Source organism: Anopheles stephensi, unplaced genomic scaffold (genome assembly GCF_013141755.1).
Source record: "Anopheles stephensi strain Indian unplaced genomic scaffold, UCI_ANSTEP_V1.0 ucontig210, whole genome shotgun sequence".
In the NCBI taxonomy this organism is placed as follows: domain Eukaryota; kingdom Metazoa; phylum Arthropoda; class Insecta; order Diptera; family Culicidae; genus Anopheles; species Anopheles stephensi.
This window is the reverse complement of record NW_023405137.1, coordinates 15,001-27,500: the sequence shown is the minus strand read 5'-3', so window position 1 is coordinate 27,500 and position 12,500 is coordinate 15,001. Positions and strand designations below refer to the sequence as shown.

The window sequence follows — 12,500 nt, the reverse complement described above, 5'->3', positions numbered from 1 at the left end:
GGCATTATCGAAAGATGGTTAAGTGGAGTCACCCAATGGGTGCCGTGCGTTATAAGGTACGTAATGCACAGTAGAGATACATTATCGGGAGGTGGAACCCGAAAAATGTACAAGTCCGGGAATACGGGGTGCATCGTATGTAACGTTCGATGTACATATAAAGCCTGGTAGGTGTTGGGATTATATCTGCAACACGGGCATTATCGAAAGATGGTTAAGTGGAGTCACCCAATGGGTGCCGTGCGTTATAAGGTACGTAATGCACAGTAGAGATACATTGTCGGGAGGTGGAACCCGAAAAATGTACAAGTCCGGGAATACGGAAAAGTTCCCCATGAAAGGCTGGGGATACAATTATTGATACAAATAATGTGCCTAAGGGTACATTTATTTTTCTAAGTCCCAGAAATCCGTCACTGAACATCACGACTTACAAACACATCTTCCCCCGGTCCTCCCATATACGGCACGGGGACAAGTATGAAGAATGAAAATCATGTGTGTATGGAACATATAATGTGCCTGAGAGCACATTTTTTTTCTAAGTCCCAGAAATCCGTCACTGAACATCACGACTTACGAAGACATGTTCCCCCGGTCCTCCCATATACGGCACCGGGACAAGTATGAAGAATGAAAATCCATGTGTGTATGAAACATATAATGTGCCTGAGAGCACATTTTTTTTCTAAGTCCCAGAAATCCGTCACTGAACATCACGACTTACGAAGACATGTTCCCCCGGTCCTCCCATATACGGCACCGGAGCAATATGAAGTATGAAAATTTTTGGTCACAGCGTGAAATCCCTCTAATGATCATGAAAATAGCATCGGATCACTTATCTGACCATAAAAAGTGAACCAAAACCCTATTTGGACAAACTTTTTGGTCCTATGAAAAATCACTTTTCATATATGTCATGGTCGAAAATTTTCTAAGTCCCAAAAAATCACTTATTCTCGAATATCTCGAAAACTACGTATCGGACAGGGGTCAACCAAGGTGTTTTAGAAAGGTCTTTACAAGCTCTATTTAATGAGCCATAGCGACTTTCAAGTGATTTTTTGACACTTTTTCGCATATCGGCATCCTTGGTTCCCATACTGGCCATAGGCCATAGGGCACCGAACGGCCAACTTTTGGTCCGGGGGTGAAATTTTTTTTTCACGAGATTTTGATGAAAATGGCTTCGGAACGCGTTTCTAATAATGAAAAGTGAAACCAAACAGTATTTGCGAAGAAAAAATTGTCCTATGAAAAAATCACTTTTTCTTAGGGTACGGGTCAAAAATTTTCTAAGTCCCAAAAAATCACTTATTCTCGAATATCTCGAAAACTACGTATCGGACAGGGGTCAACCAAGGTGTTTTAGAAAGGTCTTTACAAGCTCTATTTAATGAGCCATAGCGACTTTCAAGTGATTTTTTGACACTTTTTCGCATATCGGCATCCTTGGTTCCCATACTGGCCATAGGCCATAGGGCACCGAACGGCCAACTTTTGGTCCGGGGGTGAAATTTTTTTTTCACGAGATTTTGATGAAAATGGCTTCGGAACGCGTTTCTAATAATGAAAAGTGAAACCAAACAGTATTTGCGAAGAAAAAATTGTCCTATGAAAAAATCACTTTTTCTTAGGGTACGGGTCAAAAATTTTCTAAGTCCCAAAAAATCACTTATTCTCGAATATCTCGAAAACTACGTATCGGACAGGGGTCAACCAAGGTGTTTTAGAAAGGTCTTTACAAGCTCTATTTAATGAGCCATAGCGACTTTCAAGTGATTTTTTGACACTTTTTCGCATATCGGCATCCTTGGTTCCCATACTGGCCATAGGCCATAGGGCACCGAACGGCCAACTTTTGGTCCGGGGGTGAAATTTTTTTTTCACGAGATTTTGATGAAAATGGCTTCGGAACGCGTTTCTAATAATGAAAAGTGAAACCAAACAGTATTTGCGAAGAAAAAATTGTCCTATGAAAAAATCACTTTTTCTTAGGGTACGGGTCAAAAATTTTCTAAGTCCCAAAAAATCACATTTTCTCGAATATCTCGAAAACTACTTATCGGACAGGGGTCAACCAAGGTGTTTTAGAAAGGTCTCAACAAGCTCTAAATAATGGGCCATAGCGACTTTTTAGTGATTTTTTGACAAATTTTGTCATATCGGCATCCCGAGTTCCCATACTGGCCATAGGCCATGGGGCCCCGAACGAAAAAATTTTGGTCCGAGGGTCAAAATTTTTTTTCTCATAAATTTGTTCAAAACGCCGTCGGAACGCGCCTTAGATCATGAAAAGTGAAAAGAAACAGTATTTTGCAAAAGTTGGGGTGGCCTATGACTTACATGGCCACGTCCTAGGTCCGAGTTCCCGAGGTCGTGTTCTTCAGTGGCGGAAAAAAATGGCCACTTGTGGGAGATGCAAAATGTTCATTTTGTATTATAGGGGACACACTATCGAAGCGAAAATTTCAGAAATGGCCTAAAACGTGAAGAAATGATGGGGTATGTACGAAAAGAAGGTTTTTATGGTCAAACGGTGAAAATTTTTTTTTTATGAAAAATTTTGGTCTCCCACCGTTCATGAATTTCTAGGACCAAAAATCGAAAAATTTGAAAACTTCACGATCGAAAGGGAAACGCATATGTGGTGTTCCTAGGTGTGTACGGTGTACGAAAAACGGGTTCACGATGAGATATCAGGCAAATAAGTGGACCTAAAGTGAGTTATACGGGTAAGACGAGGTGTCCAAAGACCGAAATAGGGGTACCAACTGAGAACGAAATGAAGGTCCCCGAAGTCGCCATACAAGTTATAGGAGGTGTCCAAAGTACGAAAAGAGTTCCATATTCGGCTGTTCCTACTATATGGTTCCCTGATTGCTGCTCCAAGGAGTAGTGAGGAAGTGTCCAAAGGTCTGTTGGGGGTATCGAGGTGATACCCTCGACGGACAATATGCACGAAAAGTGGTTCGATGATCTATCCTGTAGGTCGTACGGCAGCCATACCCGGCTGGAAGTACCGCGGTAATTCCGCAATAAAACGTTCGCCAGACGAACAAACAAATTGAATTAGCTCATCGTAGTGTACGGAAACGAAACGAAAATGTAAGGTGATTAGGGATCCGGGAGCAATCTCGCGATCCCATGGTTCGGTGTAAGAAATGATACGAAGTGTTCATAAGTCTCCTCTGGAGGCAGAACCATCGTAGCAAAGTTCGGGAACCCAAGGGTCACAAAAACTCGTAGGACGATATCCACGAATAATCGGGGACTTGTGGGGACTACCGTGCCCTGACAAGTCAACTACACCTTAACTGGTGATGGTCGTCCTACGGGGACCTGCGGGGAACAAAAGGGTCACTAAAACTCGTAGGACAATATCTCCGAATAATCGGGGACTTGTGGGGACCACCGTGCCCTGACAAGTCAACTACACCTTAACTGGTGATGGTTGTCCTACGGGGACCTGCCGGGAACCCAAGGGTCACAAAAACTCGTAGGACGATATCCACGAATAATCGGGGACTTGTGGGGACTACCGTGCCCTGACAAGTCAACTACACCTTAACTGGTGATGGTCGTCCTACGGGGACCTGCGGGGAGCAAAAGGAGTCAGAAACAATCGTAGGACGATATCCACGAATAATCGGGGACTTGTGGGGACTACCGTGCCCTGACAAGTCAACTACACCTTAACTGGTGATGGTCGTCCTACGGGGACCTTCAGGGAGCCGCAGTAAGTCGCAGGTCGTATGCGAGCCTTGATTGGTCCTGTTGGGGGCGTGCGGGGTGTAATGCCTCGGTACGTCAAATGTTGGTGTACGATGTACATCGATAATCTGACATCCTCCTGAACAACCTTTGCTCGTGTGGTTATTGGCGCTGTGGAGTCGGTGTACTGCCGCAGGTCAATGAGAGTGGTCACAACAAAGATTGTGTCACCTGATGAACGTAGAAAGAGAGTCTGCGGGGACTGGTGCCCTGGTAGACAAAAAATATCGAACAAGCAATTGACGAAGACGAATTCTGGTTGATCCTACCAGTAATATACGCTTGTCTCAAAGGTTAAGCCATGCATGTCTAAGTACAAACATAAATGAATGTGAAACCGCATAAGGCTCAGTACAACAGCCATAATTCACAAGATCATCCACCCATCAGTTACTTGGATAACTGTGGAAAAGCCAGAGCTAATACATGCAACATGCCGGGACCGCTGTCCGCTTGCGGGCGGTGGAACTGGTGCACTTATTAGTAAAACCAATCGCCTCCGGGCGGCTTGAGTTGAAGTCTGGATAAGGATGCCGATCGTATGGTCGCTTGACCGACGACAGATCTTGCAAATGTCTGCCCTATCAACTATTGATGGTAGTGTAGAGGACTACCATGGTTGCGACGGGTAACGGGGAATCAGGGTTCGATTCCGGAGAGGGAGCCTGAGAAATGGCTACCACATCCAAGGAAGGCAGCAGGCGCGTAAATTACCCAATCCCGGCACGGGGAGGTAGTGACGAGAAATAACAATATGGACCTCTCTAACGATGGTCCATAATTGGAATGAATTGAGCATAAATCCTTCAATAAGGATCAAGTGGAGGGCAAGTCTGGTGCCAGCAGCCGCGGTAATTCCAGCTCCACTAGCGTATATTAAAGTTGTTGCGGTTAAAACGTTCGAAGTTGATTCCCCGTCCAGACACGCGACCGCCGCGGGCGCCCGGCACACGCCGGATACGTTCGTGCGCGAGCTCGCGGCTGCGACTCACAATGGTGTGCCTGGGCGTCAACCTCGTGATCGGTCGGGCACGTCCCGAGCCGGTGCGTGGTGCCCGGGCAGCTCCCATTTACCTTGAACAAATTAGAGTGCTTCAAGCAGGCTAGTACAAAAGCGTCCACACCCGCCCAGGGTTGGCGTTGGCCGAGAATAATCTTGCATGGAATAATGGAACATGACCTCGGTCTGAGTCTTTTGGTTGGTTTTGTATAGACCCAGAGGTAATGATTAACAGAAGTAGTTGGGGGCATTGGTATTACGGCGCGAGAGGTGAAATTCGTAGACCGTCGTAGGACCAACTGAAGCGAAAGCGTTTGCCATGGATGCTTTCATTAATCAAGAACGAAAGTTAGAGGATCGAAGGCGATTAAATACCGCCCTAGTTCTAACCGTAAACGATGCCAATCAGCAATTGGGAGACGCTACTACATTCGGTGCTCTCAGTAGCTTCCGGGAAACCAAAATCGGGTTCCGGGGGAAGTATGGTTGCAAAGTTGAAACTTAAACGAATTGACGGAAGGGCACCACAAGAAGTGGAGCTTGCTGCAGCTGGAGGATTCAGCGACTGGCGTGCGCTTGGGAAACCAAGCCTCTTCCAAGTTGCAGCCCAGCAAAAGGACACTCAGGCGCTCTCAGCAGAGGGAGAGAGCCGAGGCACGCCAGTCGCAGGGTCCTGCCCAGCATCGCATGCTGGAACTGCAGGAGCAGCTGCGCCGAGAGATCCAGGAGGAAGAGAAGCAGATGAGGGCGAGGAGCGGGCACGGGCAGCGGTCCCAGCCCCTGCAACAGCCGTACGACTTTCCGCATCGAAACCAGGCGGCAGCAGCAGCAATCTACCGTGACGGCCCTGGTAGGTGGTTGGCAGTTGTGGGGAAGCGGCAAAAGGCCCAGCCTTCAGCTGCACCTCAGCAGCGGCTAGCGGCCGCAACCAGCAACCAAGAGCCCAACGCCCCGCACAGGCAAACCGGCGGACGAAAAGGCGACGACCAGACGCCATTCTGGTGGTTCCCAGCACCGGGGGTCTCCTTCGCCGAGATGTACCGACCCATCCGGACGAGCCCGGCCCTGGAGGATGTCCAGCACTGCATCCGTATCGGCAAGCGGACACCGAAGGGGAACCTTCGGATGGAGCTGGCACGGGACATGGACTCGGCGGCGCTGTGCAGCCGCATTCAGTCCACGCTGGGAGAGCTGGGATCCGCCAGGGTCCTGACGGAGATGGCGGAGGTTGTTCTGAAAAACGTCGACAACCTCACGGAGGAGGAGACGATCAGGGAGGCGTTGAAGGCGGCACTCGCCAAGGAGCCAGCGGTGGCCTCGCTTCGCATCTGGGAGCGGGCAGATGCCACAAAGCGGGCCCGCGTGCGGCTACCGCGAGTGGAAGCGGAAGCCCTGCTCCAAAAAGATCGCCTTATTATAGACTACTCCTCGTGTCGGCTGGAGGAGGCCCCCAGGCTGGAGGTAGGAGTCGGAGTGCGCAGGACCTGGCTCTCCACACAATGCGGACGGAGCGGGCGGACGTTATGGTGGTGTGCGAGCTGAGTTCGGTTCCGGACGGGAACGCAAACTGGGTGGTGGACCGCGACAGGCTGGTGGCCATTGTCGCGAGCGGATACTCCCACCCGGTTCAGCGGATCTGGAGCTCGAGTTTTCCCGGCATCGTGGCGGCGGACGTGGCAGGCGTCACGATCATAGCGTGTTACGCGTCGCCAAGCATCGGGGTTCCCCAGTTTGTCGAGATGCTGCAACGCATTGAGGTGCTCGCCTCAGGACGCCCCCGAGTGTTGCTTGCCGGCGACTTCAACGCCTGGCATAGCGCCTGGGGCAGCAGCAGGACCAACGCGAAGGGCGAGGAACTGCTACAGCTGGCGGAGGGTCTCGGGCTCGACGTCCTGAACCTGGGGAGGGAAGCCACCTTCCTCGGGAACGGCGTCGCTCGCCCGAGCATCGTGGACGTCGCCTTCGCCAGTACTTCCATCAGCAGGCAGGACCTCGTCGGGGACCCCGACAGGCAATGGAGGATGCTGGGAACTTACTCATTCAGCGACCACCGGTACATCCGCTTCGAGGTGGGGGAAAGGCCGGCGGCAACGAGCCGCAACTCTACGGGAGCAGAAGCAGCACCAGCAGTGAGAGCAGCGGGCAGACGCTGGCGGGCAAAGGAGTTTAACCGGGAGCTGTTCGACATCGCGTTGCGGGCAGCCAACTTCGTGGAGGAGGCCACGGACCCTGAGGGCCTGACCCGAACCCTGAGCCGGGCGTGCAGCGAGATCATGGCGGAGGTTTCCCCGTCAGTCGGCCACACAGGACGTCCGGCGTACTGGTGGACACCAGAAATCGGCCGGCTACGGGAGAACTGCCGCCTGGCTTGGGAACGGTACAGCAGGGTACCGACTAGCGACACGGCAGCCCGCAGAACAGCTTCTGCACGGCACCAGGAGGCCCGCCAGCTGCTGACAGCTGAGATCCGGGCTAGCAAGCGGGACCGTTACAATGAGTTTCTGCAACACCTGGAGGATGATGAGACGGGTAGGTGGCAGGGGGAGCTCCTGCGACGGCTCGGAGGGAGCCGCGTCGCACAAGAACGCGATCCGGCCGTTCTGCAGCGCATTGTGGACGCGCTGTGCCCGAACCACCCCCCTGTTGCCTGGCCTACCATCGAATCGGACGGCGTCGACATCAGGCCAGTGACGGAGCAGGAGTTGCTCGACATCGCAGCTGGCCTGAACCCTCGGAAGGCGCCCGGTCTGGATGGACTGCCGAACGCTGCCCTTTCGGCTGCCATCCGGGCGCATCCGACGACGTTCGCGAGGCTCCTCCAGGAGCAGATGGATGCTGGCCGCTTCCCGCGGCAATGGAGGAAGGCGAAGCTGGTGCTGCTTCCCAAACCGGGAAAACCCCCGGGCGAGCCGTCATCGGTGAGACCGGTGATGTTGCTGGACACGCCCGGCAAGGTGTACGAGCGAGTACTGCTGAACCGCCTGAACGACCACATCGAGATGCCGACGGAGCCGCTCCTCTCCGAATACCAGTTCGGCTTTCGGCGTGGTCGGTCGACACTTCAGGCGGTTGGGCTGGTGATGGAGGCTGCCAGATCTGCGATGAGTTTCGGGCGAACGAATAGACGCGACAAGCGCTGCCTGCTTGTCGTTGCTCTGGACGTCCGTAACGCCTTCAATTCCGCAGACTGGCAGGCCATAGCACTGGCGCTGCAGACCAAAGGAGTGCCCTCAGGACTGCGCAGCATCCTGCAGGAGTACTTCTCCGACCGTGAGCTGACGTATGATACCAGCTCCGGTCCGGTAACACGCCGAGTAACGGCAGGTGTTCCGCAGGGGTCCATTCTGGGCCCCACCCTGTGGAATATCCTGTACGACGGCGTGTTCGGAGTGCAGCTGCCGGAAGGTGCATCCGTCATCGGCTTTGCGGACGACCTGGCAGTACTCGCCAAGGGGTGTACACCGGAGGAGGCGGCAGGTGTAGCAGAGGAAGCTGTGGCAGCGATTTCCGCCTGGATGGAGCAACATCGGTTGCAGCTGGCCCCGGAAAAGACGGAGATCGTCCTCATCTCCAGTCTGCGTCGGGGCCATCCAGCGGTGCCCGTAGTGATCAACGGCGTCGAGGTCCGCTCGAAGCCGGCGATACGCTACCTCGGGGTCATGCTTCACGACCACCTCTCGTGGAAGCCACACGTCGAGAAGGCCACCGCAAAGGCACTCCGTGTGGTGAAGCTGGCCACCGGCGTGATGTCCAACCACGCCGGACCGAGGATGGCTAAACGTCGGCTGCTGGCAGCAGTGGCGGACTCGGTTGTGCGATACGCGGCACCCATCTGGGCGGAGGCGGTGAAGTTCCAGTGGTGCAGGCGGAAACTGGAGCAGCTGCAGCGACCTTTGGCGAAAGGTGTCGCCAGGACCTTCCGTACCGTCGGCTACGACACGGCGGTAGTGCTGGCTGGACTGGTCCCGCTACACCTGCAGGTGGACGAGATCGCGCGGTGCTATACCAGGCATCAACGGGCGTTGCAGAGGCGGGTGCTGATAGACAAGGAGGTCATCAAGCGGCTGGAGCACTCGGCGACCATCAGGCAGTGGCAGACATCGTGGGACCAGGATGCCGCTCATCCGACCGCGAGCAGGTTCCTACGATGGGCTCACCGCGTGCTGCCGGATATTGCCGGCTGGGTAGGTAGGAAGCACGGCGAGGTTGATTTCTTTCTTAGCCAGGTACTCTCCGGACATGGCTTCTTCCGGGAGTACCTACATGCTATGGGTTTCACCTCTGCCCCGACCTGCCCATTCTGCGCCGACAACACCGTGGAGTCGGCAGAGCACGTGGTGTTCCACTGTCCGAGGTTCGCCGACATAAGAGTGCAGTTCCTGACGGACGCGGACGGCGTCGTCATTTCCCCCGATGAGCTGGAGCGTTTTCTGCTGTCGAGCCCGGAGGCTTGGCAGCGAACGGCCACGGCAGCACGGCGGATCTGCAGCTTCCTACAACAAAGGTGGCTGGAGCAGCAGGTTGCCGAAAACGCGGCCATCGCTGGCGGGATCGTTTCCGCCAATGAGCTGGCGGAACGCGTTCGGCAACAGGTCCGCCGTGAAGCCAGAAACGCTGGCCAACGGCGAAGACGCCGGCAACGGCAGACATCCGCCATCGGGGAGATGGACATGGACCAACAACAGCACCCGTCCAATCAGCAGCAGGAGAGTCAACGCCCAGTTCGGCCCGAACGGGTTCCGCCATCGGCCGAAGTGTTACTTCGTCGTCGGCTAAGGCGGAACCAACGGCAGCGGGAATACCGCGCCCAATTACGCGCGGGTACATTGCCGCCATTGCGTTCGGGCCGAACTCGTCGAAGTAGAGCACCGCCGACGGAGGAGGAGCTAGCCCGACGACGGGCCAACAGGCGCGCGCGAGAACGCCAACGCCGCCACGAGCGACAGGATCGCCATCGCGGCTTAATGTCGGCCGACGTAGAAGCCGCCATCGCGACCACCAACACGTCTACGCGTTGAGTGGGAGCGGTTACGGCCGAAACGATCGGCCAGTCAGCGAGCGTGCGAAAACACGACCGGGCGAGACCGGCATTTTGCCGTCTCCGCTTTGTGCGGTCGTTCGTTCTAGCACAGTCGGGCGAGAGAGAGCGCGCGTGCGCTCGGTTCGGGTACGTTCGGCATTTTGCGTCGTCCGCTTTGTGCGGATGTTCGTACCCGACCAGCAGTGGGAGAGAGAGCGTGCGCGTGCACGGTGAGAGTTAGGTCCGTCTTGTTCGTTTACGTTTTGTGCGGATGTTTGTTCTGTCCCACCGTAAGCGTCAAAGTGTTAGCGTGATTATGTGTGTGCATGTGTGTGTGCGTACATACTCATCGTTAGTATTAGGAAAAATGGAGACTCGACGAACCGCGGGCACGCCCGCTTCGTTAATGTTAGGTGTGTAAACGTAAGTCCTTCATTTTTAATGTTGCGTTTACGAATAGCTAGGCGGGGCGCGTGCCCTTACTAAATGTAGTCAGGGACGCCATTGCAGCCGGTGGCTACGCCTCCGTCGGGAAGGCCGCCGGCAATGGAGAGGTTTATTCGTTTTATAATTGTTCATGCGTGTTTCTGTATCGTTTATTGTTTATAAATAAGTAACGCGGCAAAACATTTATAAATTTAAATGAATAAACGAATGCAATTTAAAAAAAAAAAAAAAGAAGTGGAGCTTGCGGCTTAATTTGACTCAACACGGGAAAACTTACCAGGTCCGAACTTATCGAGGTAAGACAGATTAAGAGCTCTTTCTCAAATTTAAGGGTAGTGGTGCATGGCCGTTCTTAGTTCGTGGAATGATTTGTCTGGTTAATTCCGATAACGAACGCGACTCAAACAAGCTAACTAGAACGCTGTCAGCAGTGTGCCTCCGGGCGCACCTGACGTTACGGGGCGGCGGCGCCTTCGCGGGCGGTCGTCGCACTAGTTTGCCCTGCTTAGCGGGACAACTTGTGTTTAGCAAGGTGAGAGTGAGCGATAACAGGTCCGTGATGCCCTTAGATGTTCTGGGCTGCACGCGTGCTACAATGTGGGCAGCAGCGTGTTCTCGCCAATAGGCGCCCCCATTCCGAGAGGAACGGGAAATCACCCAAATGCTCATTTAGTTGGGATTGGGGACTGCAACGGTCCCCATGAACCTGGAATTTCTAGTAAGTGCTAGTCATTAGCTAGCGCTGATTACGTCCCTGCCCTTTGTACACACCGCCCGTCGCTACTACCGATGGATTATTTAGTGAGGTCTCTGGAGGCATACCTTCCGCGGTTCCTTCGTGAGCTGCAGTTGGCACGGCCGAAGTTGACCGAACTTGATGATTTAGAGGAAGTAAAAGTCGTAACAAGGTTTCCGTAGGTGAACCTGCGGAAGGATCATTACCGATCAAACAAGTCCGGGAGTGAGGTTGCCAAACGCATCGTCGGCATCACATGCTGACGCGCACGCTACAACCACAAGATGGTGTAGCACACTTGGTAGAGTTGAGCGAAAGCAACTCTTTCAAAGGGATACACATACCACTGACTCGGCGCAGGTCAGTAAAGACGCACACTTTGGCAGTACCGGGTACCTTATACACTGACTGATTGTCGTGTCACAAAGGGGTGATCGACAGTCGCACTTTGGCGTGCTCGGCTCCGCAACCGTCGGGGCCGTGGGCGCCTGCAGTGTGGTACTAGGGAACCAGAGTTGTGTGTTGGTTTGTGTATAATGGACATATCATTACCCATCAAACAAGTCCGAGAGTGAGGTTGCCAAACGCATCGTCGGCACAATATGCTGACGCGCACGCTACAACCACAAGATGGTGTAGCACACTTGGTAGAGTTGAGCGAAAGCAACTCTTTCAAAGGGATACACATACCACTGCCTCGGCGAAGGTCAGTAAAGATGCACACTTTGGTAGTACCGGGTACCTTATACACTGACTGATTGTCGTGTCACAAAGGGGTGATCGACAGTCGCACTTTGGCGTGCTCGGCTCCGCATCCGTCGGGGCCGTGGGCGCCTGCAGTGTGGTACTAGGGAACCAGAGTTGTGTGTTGGTATGTGTATAATGGATGGATGGACTTCGGTTCCATTCATCAACTAGTTCGGTGTGTACGTTAAACCCTAGGCAGGGGATCACTCGGCTCATGGATCGATGAAGACCGCAGCTAAATGCGCGTCAGAATGTGAACTGCAGGACACATGAACATCGACACGTTGAACGCATATGGCGCATCGGACGACTCAACCCGACCGATGCACACATCCTTGAGTGCCTACCAAGTTATCTCAACACTCTAACCAAACTGACCGTCCTGACCCCATCATAGGGGGGTAGGCTGTCGCAGCATGGCGTGCTCGGATCCGCATCCTTGTCGGGACCGTGGGCGCTGAAAGTGAGAGTGCTAACACAGAGAGACATACGAGGTATGGTACACAAACCTAAACACACACACACACATGTGAGCATGGGTGAAGAGCGAGCGCGCGTCAAGTCGCACGGTTCGACCTCTAGTATCAACCAACGGATGTATCCACCACAGCATATAAGGTTATCACCAATTGCACGGGGACTTCCACCGGTTGGCTCGGGTCGAGTAACACTTGCGGCCCAACGCGCTCGTATCTTTCCTCGCATCCAGTTGCAGTCGCGAGACGTGCTCACGCCGTGTGGGTGAGTGAGGTTAGCACGACAGGGGTGATTTA

At 53.5% G+C, this 12,500-nt stretch overlaps 1 non-coding gene across 1 annotated transcript; it reads left to right on the top strand.

Moving 5' to 3' along the window:
• Positions 1-11,914: 11,914 nt before the first annotated feature.
• On the top strand, positions 11,915-12,072 carry LOC118515962. Its single transcript, XR_004907553.1, has one exon. It is a non-coding gene; the product is annotated as a 5.8S ribosomal RNA (ribosomal RNA).
• The last annotated feature ends 428 nt before the right edge of the window (positions 12,073-12,500 follow it).